Source organism: Crinia signifera, chromosome 4, assembly GCF_055691185.1.
Source record: "Crinia signifera chromosome 4, ASM5569118v1, whole genome shotgun sequence".
NCBI lineage: Eukaryota > Metazoa > Chordata > Amphibia > Anura > Myobatrachidae > Crinia > Crinia signifera.
The window spans coordinates 211,942,226-211,954,158 of NC_139220.1; positions in this window are offsets into that span (position 1 = coordinate 211,942,226).

Below are 11,933 nucleotides of genomic sequence, written 5' to 3' on the forward strand. Positions count from 1 at the left end.
GAGTTTTTCTGAGGGAATATTCCAAAAGCTGGGACTCTCCCCCTTTGATAGACACTAGCATATTGTCTCTACTTTGCCCAGAACCAGAGATATCAGCCTTCGAGCAGCTGGTTACTGCTCCAGCTCCACACACCTGGTATGTAGTTTTATATTCTCGTTGGCAGATTGCTCTGCCTCCTGAACTCTGATCTCCTAGTCCCCAGTACCATTTGGTAGGTGGGATTCTTTAGTTTTTAATTCTATTAAAAGCTAAGAAATCTATTTCTGGGAACTGGAGATATTTGCAGTCAAGCAACCTGTCCTCCCACCAGAAAATTATGAATAAAAAGCTCACTCCACTATACATCCCTCTGTGTATTAAACATCCTCTACCACCCTGAAAGTTATGTATCAGGGCCCCTTCATTCAGCCCAATGCACCCTTCTCCCACACCATCTCCCACCATCTGTGCAGTAAAGGGGTAATTAGTGGAAATTACTGATCCAGGCCCTTACATGCTGAGCGGTTGATATAATACCCCCTACCACCCGCGGGACATCAAAGCTTCCCCCACCCCTACCGCTGGAGGATCAGTAGGGGCCCCAATACATTGCTTTGCCCAGGAGTCTACACTGCTGTTGACGCCCCTGTGTGTATATATATATATATATATATATATATATATATATATATATATATATGTGTATGTATGTATATATATATATATATATATATTTTATTTATTATTATTTATATACATTTGGTCTATCTATAATACTTTAACTGACCCGGCATATACTGGGTCACCTAAGTGTCCATCTCCGTGCTTTGCTCAGCCCCTCTGGAAACCCCCTTCTGAAAATCCTGCGTTTGCCCCTGGAGGGTAATCCTAAATTAAGAGGGAAGTCCAGGCATAGAGCATTCTGTCCAACCTGGAGAGGGTCATTTTGGGAGGTATGCACATGCAGATAGTGAAACAAATGTAATCCATGTGTGCAAGGAATCATAGCTAGTCCGCTAACTTTCTGTATGTGTGAAAAGATGTGATTTCACTTGTTGTCAGAAGATGGCAGTGTTTCGGTTACACGTGGACAATAGACTGTATATATATACAGTTAATCAATAGCAGCACTCACAGGGCTTAACAAAAGAACAAGACAGACACAGTTGTTCAAGCTTGAAAATGGTATAAAGTACCGAAACAGCCATAGTGTGTCTGTCTTGTAAGCCCTGTGAGTGCCACTATCGATTAACCCTCTGTATGTAAAATATATATATATATATACACAGTTTCTTATATAGCACATACATATTCTGCAGCGCTTTACAGAGAATATTTGAACATCCACATCAGTCCCTGCCCCAGTGGAGCTCACAATCTATATTCCCTACGACATGTACACACACAAATATTATTGGGTTAATTTCTTTGGAGCCAATTAACCTACCAGTATATTTTTGGATTGTGGGAGGAAACCGGAGTACCCAGAGGAAACCCACGCAAGTACGGGGAGAATATACAAACTCCGCACAGTTAGGGCCATGGTGAGAATTGAACCCATGACCTCAGTACTGTGAGGCAGTAATGCTAACCATTACACCATCCATACTGCCGCCCTAAACATTGACTACAAACTTACACTTGTATAGTGTCTTATTGGATGAAAGTCTCTTTGAGTGCCAGCCAGCAACCACAATATAGTTTCCTAAAGGAAGGTGGGCACCAGAGCAAGTTGAGCATTTATTATCTATGAGTACCGGACACCAGCGCCATATATATAAGCTTGTGTGTTAGGGAATTTATACTACACGTTACAGTGCAGAAGCTGGTGATGTACTGACAGTTCTCATACAACACTGCAGAATTAGTGAACTTTTATAAATGATGACAAAGAAAGCAATGAATAAGGAGTGTAAATAGTTCTAAACATGTGATAGGCGTAGTTATGTATACAGACTCCGCCAGCTCTGAATAACTGAAGTAAAACATAGCTACAGATGGAGCGACTCTCTTTCAGCGCTGGGGATCGCCAGAATGTCCCCGCTGGCGATCGCCGGCAGAGAGGCGCTCCATCTGACTGGGACGCATGTGCGTCTCACATGCACGCGCGTCCCAGTCTCTCGATGGTGGCACAACGGTTCCCTGCCCGTCTCCGCTTCAGGGAGACAGGCAGGGTTGGGTGGGGGGTCGTGGCGGCAAGGGGGACCGTCGGCAGGGACCCGGGGGGAGCTCCGTTGCCATGGGGCGTGCGAGCGTCTCGTACGGCGCGTCCCCTGGTGGGAGCTGGCGGCGTGGCAGGGGCTGGCGAAGCTTTCTCCAGCCCCTGCATGAATGAGGCCGGCTACATCTGTAGTTTTTATGCTCACTAGATTTTACTCTGGTCCTTAACAGCATTCTCAAACATTTATAGCCCTGACATATTTATTTGTTCTAGGTAGGACAAATCAGCGGTTCTCAAGCTGTGGGTCCTGACCCCAAAGTGGGTCCCAACCATCTCAGCATGGAGTCGCGACTCCATGCTGCTGACCATCAGGCTGATGTATTTTCTAATCTCAGTCAGTGATTCAATGAGTCTGAAAAATCTATTAAATTGTCTGTTATTTTAGACTTCGCACATCAGTTTGTGCCTCCACAATGGTGCCATGTATGTGCTGTCTGCTGACTACACATGTGACGTCATGACCTTCTGCAGTAACTTGCTAGGGTCCTTTAATTATTTTTATTGTCTCCCAGAGCAAAAAGTTTGAGGACCCCTGCCATAAATAGACAACAATGACATTATCTACTGTAGTAAACCTGTCTGTACAATTGTGTACTATTGTAAATTTTTATACTGTCTGCACTATGATGTTTCTTGTTGCAGCTATATATTCTCTGTAATATTTATTTTCTTCGCACTGAGCACAATATACATGATTAATGTGATAGAAAAAAAGATTATGCCTACTTGGGCAATAAGCATCCCACTATGCAAAAATAAAAAAGGCCTATCCCTAATGTCCCAAATGCATAAAGAGGAACATAAGAGTTATTCAAACATTGCACAAGGTGCTCATATGATAAACATTAACCACACATAAAAAGACAAGAATACACAAGAGAATCCTAGTGTAATCCAGTTTGAATATATTCTGTTTTCATGCGACACATTGTGGTACATAAAGATTTTAATAGTAATGTGGATGTTGTGTGTTTTTATTGTCTTTTTTATGTGAATTCTTGTTGCTGGAAGTGTACAACATTATCTGATCCCGGAAGTGTGGTTAATGTAATGTGATGCCTGTGCAATAAGTTCCAAGTGCAATTTGACATTGTGTGAATTCATCCCTAATGCTGGGTACACACCAAAAGATTTTGGCACAATCCCATCAATCTGGATCCAATTCAGACTGATTGGATGCAGATTTGGTCAAAATCGTTTGGTTGGATCTGAATTGGATCCGAATCCGATCCTACCTGCTGCAAGTAGGATCTGTAAAAGATCCATTCATCTGAATACAGAGGGGATCGGATCGTATGCAAATTGTATGCAAATCGTACGATCCGATTTGCATACGATTTGCATCCAATCCAAATCGTTTTGGTGTGTACCCAGCATAAGCATTAGGAGGTCAATGCAGGGCAGTAGAGATTTATGGCAAACAGTAGCCTTCTGCAGAATGCAGGAGGGTGGGGAACTATAACATTTGCATGTTCCTCTTTTCCCCTGTATCCCCAGCCAAGTTCTGTATTTTCTGTTGTATAAAGGTGGACTGGACTACTTCCATTCAGAGATGTAGTAGTTTCTATAAATAGCCCTTATTGTTCACCGTTATACATAACCAGAAGTCTGAGCTGATCTATGGAGGATTACCAGGTCTTTACAATCTTCTTGACTTTTTATTTCATGCTTATCAATGCACTTAATTTTATATTCAATGAAGGTTTGTTGGGTTGGGTAGAGTCTGGGCATGTATAGGGACAACATGTGTGACCAGACCTCTATATGATAAATGTAGTCTAGTGTGTCACACTCATGCCACATACACACGGGGCAACTGTATCTTTGCGCTGAGCGATCTAGTTAAGCACAGATTGCTCAGCACACAGCGGTGTACTAGCGATGTGTGCTGAGTGATCTGCCATGGCCATTGTTCTCTGGTAATAGCGACACCTGGTGTCCCACGATCTAGCTAGATTGCTTAGAAATTAAGCTTAAATCTCCCAGTGTGTATGCCTCATCAGTTGCTGGCTATAATATGATTAGTTGTAACATACAAAGGATGCAAACAGTGTGCAATCAATTTACTGAGTATTCCAGCCACAGTGCTGGTCAGTTCATTAAATATTATTATTCATTACCAGTTATTTATATAACGCACACATATTCCGCAGCGCTTTACAGTGTATAGTTGAACATTCACATCAGTCCCTGTCCCAGTGGAGCTTACAATCTATATTCTCTACACACACACAGATATTCTAGGGTTAGTTTAGTTGGATGCCAATTAGCCTACCAGTATATTTTTGGATTGTGGCAGGAAACCGGAGTACCCAGAGGAAACCCACGCACGCACAGAAAGAATATACAAACTCTGCACAGTTAGGGTCATAGTGGGAATTGACCTTAGTGCTGTGAGGCAGTAATGGTAACTATAACACCGTCCGTGCTGCCATATATAGTATGTGTTACAGTGAAAGAAATGGTGCACAAAAAGGCTATGAGCAACATCACCTGTTTTCATTTTTAGAAGCTGTAGTACAGTAACTATACCCCTGAAATCTATGTCCCTAGACCAAAGGTGGAAAGTGATTACTTAAATGTGGTAGAAATGGTAAAAATTTACTCATTTGTGGCATTATGTGGGAACATAGTTTTAATATATATGGTATTTTTTATGTATATAAAAGGTTGTCACAAATTTGATAAGAATAGAGTGTAGGTGCCAGGGGGGAGTGACCGGAACAGGAAGCTGACCAGACGCTCGCACAGCCATCCGCACAGCCATCTCTGGTGAGCTCCAGACCAAGCAAGACTGGACTCACCAGAAAGATAGCCACCGAGAACAGGTGTCCAGACCTGCCTGACCCCCAGAGAAGTACCGTGAGGTCCTCGGAGCCAGGTGCTCGCTTCACGGGCGCTGCGGGTTGAGGAGACTTGCGGCGGAAGCAGGGAGAAGTCAGAGGACGCTGGAGCCGACCACAACCAGCAGACGGCTGGCTATTAGCGCAGCAGAGCGGCAGTGAACTGGTCGCAAAAGAGAACAGGCATCGGTGGACGGTGACCCACGAAAGTGGTAGACGCCGCAACGGGCAGAGAGAGGACCGGAGGAACACAGGGCGGAAGACAAAAGCTGGAACCTAAAGAACGGAGCTACCAGACCGGAGTGGGTGATTGGGGAAGTTCCCCTCACAAACCCTGACATACTTAGGTCTGTTAAAAAGCCCTGAAAAACATAGGAACCCAGTGTATTAGAGCCGGCAAGATACAAAAGGCCCTCGGACTAGAGATAGGGAAGGGCACACGCAATCGGGGGGTAATTTGGGAACCCCTGCGGATTGTGGCCTAACCAGCTTTAACAAATCCCTCCACTGCATATAAACCTGCCTTTATATATCTGTGTAAAAAGAGGCACGCATGTTTGGGGGTAATCCGGGAACCCCCGTAAACTGCGACATCTCTAAACAAATATATTAAAGGGATAAAAGGCAAAATAAACCGGTGGGCCTATAGCACCAGATCCCTAAAAGGAAGATTTTAACATCCTGAAAAAGGGGGAATTTCCTGCTTGTTGAACACACATGAAGCAGTGTATAATCTCCATCTGGGCATAGTCTGCACTATTTAGAGATGCAGGTAATAGATGTAATGGGATGTTGAAGATAAGCCAGATGGAAAAAATTAACTGAAAAGGGGAGAAGGGCTGTACACCTTTTTTATATAAAAGAGAAAAAAGAAAAAAAAGAAAGAAAAGAATAAAAAAGAAACAACTCAGATAAAGAATAAATCACTAGATAAACAGTGGAGAAAAAGAAAAGAAGAGGAGAGAAGTAAAATAAAAATTGGACTGAGAATAAACCGCTTGATTTTTGCAGCCTATTGTGAATATTGGAGTCTCACATTAAAGGGATTCTAAACTAAATATAAAGTGTCCAATAGGAGTTGCAAAAATCAGTCACAAGATCAGTCATCATCATTTTTTACAAAAAAAAGTAAACATTTGAACCAGCAATTACAGTCATTAATAGCTGCTTTAAATCAGACCCAATCACCCCCCAGAAGTGAACTGTCCCAATTAACTGATACAGATCCATATGAATCATTAATTCAGAGAATAACTACATCATTCAAAGTTGAACTCTGTGAAGCTATACAAGAACTGAAAACAGAAATTTCGTCTCTGGGAACCGTATAGACACCCTAGAACATAAAACAGTTATATATGTCATTACTATGAGGTCATGTCCCAAGAGATTACAGACTTAAGAACAGAAATGGATGACATGCGGGATCATATGGAAGATATCGAGAACAGATCTCGAAGAGATAACTTGTGTATACGAAATATCCCTGAAACAATCGATATCCAGTCTTTACACAGCTATCTGATGGGATTGTTTCACCAATTACTCCCAGAATGTCCAGAGGACCAATTTCTTCTGGACATAGTTAATACAGCCCTTAGAGCCAAACCCCTTCAGGATCAACCTCTGAGGAATTTCATACTAAGAATGCATTACTCGCATATTAAACCAAAAATATTGGAGGTAAGTAGGAAAACCACTTTGATTTCGATCCTACTGATATTCCAAGATCTAGCCCCTTTGACTCTAAGGAAGAGAAGAGAAATGGGAGAGGTTACCAAGATCTTACATAATCAGAGATTCTCTATAAATGGGGTTTTCCATTCTCACTTCAGTTTACATACATTGGAAATAAACAGACAGTGAAAAATCCTGAAATGGGTCTTGAAACCCTTAAACGGCTGGGCCTGGATACAACTACAGCTGAACCCTCTCCTCCAGTGTTGTCAGAAAGGATAAAGGACAAAACACCTCCTCAAGCAGAATGGTCCAAAACAGGACCAAAATCATAAATAGATAAATGTGTTTATCTAAGAAGATGGAGAAATTTAGAATAATTATATATTTTTTTTGTGTGTCTAACAGTTAAAGATAATTAGTACTAAAATGTTACAAAATTGAATTGTTTGGATAAACAAGGTTTTCCATAACTGTTTCAGCAGAAATTAGCACTTTTCACGAAATAGGCACAGAATCAACTACAGAAATAATTTTCGATAGATATAGGTTAAAAATTTTGGTACTTATGTAATATCTGGGCTCCCGTTTTTCTTATGAGACGTGTCCCCTCGCGGGGCTCGCTGCGCTCGCCACGCTTCGGGCACGGTGGCTCGCTGCGCTCACCACACTATATAAAATCAACTCCATGCGTAGTTGGATAGTAGGGGTATGAAAAAATGGGGTGCATTTAACATGGGAGCCCAGATAATACATAAGTACCAAAATTTTTTAATAAATAAACTTTGGTAAATATAACAACCTACACGATTTGTCCACTTTTTCTATAGGGAAAATTTATTTTCCCCGTAACCCCCCCCCCCTTTCTTTTTCTTTTGAGGAGGACGAAATTGTCGGTATTGTTTGATAATATACTTTACAAACAAGAACTGTGTAGAAATGGCGTTTGTCAGCGTACCGTTCATAGCATGGTTTGAAGGTCTAGGGCCTCAGCTGAGACACCTCCTCATAATAAGGTCCCTGGTTGTGAAAAGATGGGGAATAATAAAGATAAGGCCGGGAATATGGGGAGATGTCCCAGTGAAACATCTAAGATAACAGAACCAATAGACTAATGACAAATAATCAGAACAGAGAATCTTGGGGATAAACACTATTTAATTTTTGTATTCTCACAATGGGAGTTCACAATAACTGCTGAATTAGAAAGTTATGATTGGAAAAAGGTAAACTTATGGATAAATTACTACGGAACCTTGGGGATCCGCATTTTGATCCGATCAGGATATGGCCTTCACCCATCTGACTTGATTTAGAAATAGAACAGATTTGATTTTGGTTAACAGAAGTCAAGTGGGCGTAAGACGGTCCTGAAGATCTTAATTCTTAATTTCTTAAAATGTAGAAATTTCTCATCATTAGATAAAAACAGGAGTATGTACAATTAAGTTTGGAATGTTATTTTAAGTAAAGTAAAAGGTGGCAGCCCTCCCCATCAGGAAACTCCCTTTTTCCTGCCTTCTTCCCCCCCCCCCTCCCCTGTATCTCGAGGGTGCTGCTCGGACTAGATAGCACCCGTGATAGAAACGGGTAGCCGGAATTTCTAGCTAATGGCCATTTTCTTTTTTGCTTAGATGCCCTGTAGGTCATCTTACCTAATGTGTCTTGTAGATTTTAAGTTTCAACCTTCCTCCCTTCCTCTTGATACACAGTATAGGTTTGTGCAGCTGATCACTTGCGATGTAAGCATTCATTTTCATAGATATATACCATGACTTTGGAAATAATGTCTTTAAATGTAAACGGTCTAAACTCTCCTCATAAGCGTACTATGGCAATACAATTTTTTAAGAAACCAAAGACAAAAATATTACTATTACAAGAGACACATTTTCAAAATATACATCCTTCATTAGTCTCACGGACATTTCCCCATGCCTATTATTCTACAGGAACAAAAAAAAAAGGGAACAGCAATCATTTACATAATTCACTAGCATTCCAAGTAGAACAAGCTTATTTGGATCCAAAGGGACAATTTAATATGTTGGTATTAAACTTAGGCCAATCCTATTTAACTATAGCATCAATATACGTTCCAAATATGGAACAAGGGGCGTGCCATAGAGAATTTTTTCATTAACTCAATAAAATAGCTATGGGAAGAATAGTTATCGGTGGAGATTTTAATAAATAAAATGGGATAGAGCATCATCTAAACCCCAAGCCCCGTTACAACTAGAGAATCAAAGAGATTGAGGGAAGTAATTACCTCAAATGGTTTATTTTTTTTTTCCAATCTATTTTTATTGAAAAAGATTACAGAACATCTTCAAAATGTTACAATGCAATATACTTTCGGAGGAACAGCAATAAAGGATAATTACACAAATTTTATGTAATGTTTCAGAAACAAAATTATAATGAGATTATAATTATCAGTCAGGCATTGATATATCAAAATAATCTCCTCTTGCCGAATAAGGAAAGATGTATAATTTTTTGAGAAGAAAGAAGAAAGTATAGCAGTGAAAGCGGGTGCAAAAAGATAAGTTAGGAATAAGAAGAAAAAGAAAGGAGGGGGGAGGAGGGGGGGGGGAGGGGGTTTATCCAGAGACTTCTACACTATGGGGACCCGGTCATGGGAAACAAGGCGGGAGTATTCTGGGGATTCTTTGTAAGTAAGCCAGCTTAGCCACGTAGTGGTAAAGCTCTGGGTGGAGTCCTTTAAGAAGGAAGTCAGGTCCTCCATAGACATATACAGGTCTATTCTTCTAAACCAGTGTGATAGGGGAGGGGGGGTTGGTGATCTCCAGTGGCAAGGTATTACCGCCCTGGCTGCATTCATCAAGTGCCTAAGCAAAGATTTCTTAAATCGGGAGATAGGCATATCCATGAGATTTAATAGCCAAAATTCGGGGCTGAGGGGCAGGGAAGAATTGGTGATTTTTTCAGAGATATTATGAACCTGACGCCAGTATCCTCGGATCTCAGTGCACGACCACCAAATGTGTAAAGGTGTACCTGGTTATTGACCACATCTCCAGCAGAGATCTGGTAGGGAGTTGTTTAGTTTATGTAATATAGATGGGCATCTATACCAACGGGACAGTATCTTATACTGGGTCTCCAGTGTTTGGACTGACGATGAGGAAGCAAGGGTATATTTAAATATCTGCATCCATTGCTTCTCCGATAGATCTCTTCCCAATTCCTTATGCCAAGCCTTAGTGTAGCCAGGTACCGGGTCAGGTAGATTACTTAGGCATATTTGATAAAACGTAGAAATCAGATGTTTTGGAGGCTCTTGTGAGAGGAAAAGTAATTCAAAAGGAGTCGGTTCCCAACTTTTATTCCTCTTGGGAAGCGAGGCTACGTAATGTCTGATTTGCAGATAAAACCAGAAAAGACCAGGCGGGAAGCCAGCTCCGCGGAGGTCTTCAAAGGTGCGCAAGCCAGAGCGGTCCACTAGTTGACCCAGATAAGATACATCTATAGAGAAGAGACTAGGGAGATTCCGTAGGTTAAAGCCAGGGATGAATTCAGGATTATTAATTAACGGGGTAAGGAGCGTCGTGCCAGAGTCGAAATAATGGAGATGTCTGTGCCTGCTCCAACACAATAGTGTCGGGGACAAGGTTGGGTGTTGAATCCGGGGGATCTTCCGGAGCCAGGGAATGACCCGTGGAGATACACCGGCTGTATGTCCCTCAATGGCAGGCCATTGTTTAGTTTGCACAGGCCTAGACATTTCCACAATCCTGGTGATGTGAACCGAGTGGTAGTAGCTTAGGAAGTGTGGGAGTTGCAAACCTCCCCTATCACGATTTTGAACTAGGACCTTTTGGGATATCCTAGGTCTACGGTTCTGCCAAACAAATTTACCTACAATGCTTTGTAATTCCTTAAAGAAGGAGGAGGGTATTTCGATTGGAAGGGCTTGAAGTAAAAAATCTTGGGTAGGAAGGTCATTTTTATCGTGTTAATTCTACCTAACCAGGATAGCTTAAGTTTGGATCACTTCAAGATGGTGGTTTTTAACCCGGCAAGTAAAGGTACAAAGTTAAGTCGGAAAAGGTTAGTGCCGTACCCAGATAACAGGACCCCTAAATATTTGATGTGTGTTGGGTGCCAGTGGAAAGGATACGCCCTTTTAAGTGCTTCTACTTGATCGTTTGGAGCAGAGATATTCAAGGCGACAGATTTGGCAAAATTAATTTTAAAATTAGATAGGTGAGCAAATTTCTCAAATTCCAGCATCAAAGAAGGCAGAGATGTAACGGGGTTAGAGATAGTTGCCAATAAATCATCTGCATATAAAGCTAGTTTATGTTCATTTCTGCCAATTTCAATACCATTAATATTTTTGTTCATTCGTATCGCACGCGCCAAAGCCTCCATACATAGTACAAAGATTAGAGGCGACAGGGGGAAGCCCTGTCGTGTGCCATTCTGAATATGAAACGTATTGGAAAGAGCCCCATTAACACGAATACGGGCCGATGGGGTGCTGTACAGTGCTAGAATACGGTGTAAACATCTCGGGCCTAGACCTATATGTTCAAGGAGGGCCTCCATAAAGGTCCAATTTATCCTATCAAAGGCCTTCTCTGCATCAGTGGACAAGAGGACCACGTGGGCTCCACCCAGCCTAGCAAAGTGGATCAAGTCAATCACTTTAGTTGTGTTGTCTTTTGCTTCTCTGCCAGTGACAAAGCCCACCTGGTCCCCATGAACCAACCCAGGGAGAAGGGATCCTAGTCTTAGGGCGAGAAGTTTGGCAAATAATTTCAGGTCCGTGTTCAATAGGGAGATAGGCCTATAGCTTGAGCATTGTGCCGGATCTTTCCCATCTTTCAGAATTATAGAGATATGAGCCTCAAGACTCTGAGGGGAGAAGGCCTTCTCTTTGGAGATAGCGTTACATGTCTTTAAAAAGAGGGGCATAAGTGTTGAACGAAAAGCCTTATAATAGGTTATCGTGAACCCGTCAGGGCCTGGGCTCTTTCCCGAGGGGGTATTCGAAAGAGCCTGCTCTACCTCCTCTATAGTGAAGGGCCGTTCAAGGGCTGCTATATCGGCTTCTGAGAGTAGTGGGAACTGGACCGATTTTAAATAGTCATTGATTTCTTGTTTGAGTGCGAGTTTATCTGATGTAGTGGGATCTCCCTTCAAATTATAAAGTCGGGTGTAGTATGTCTCGAAGGCACGT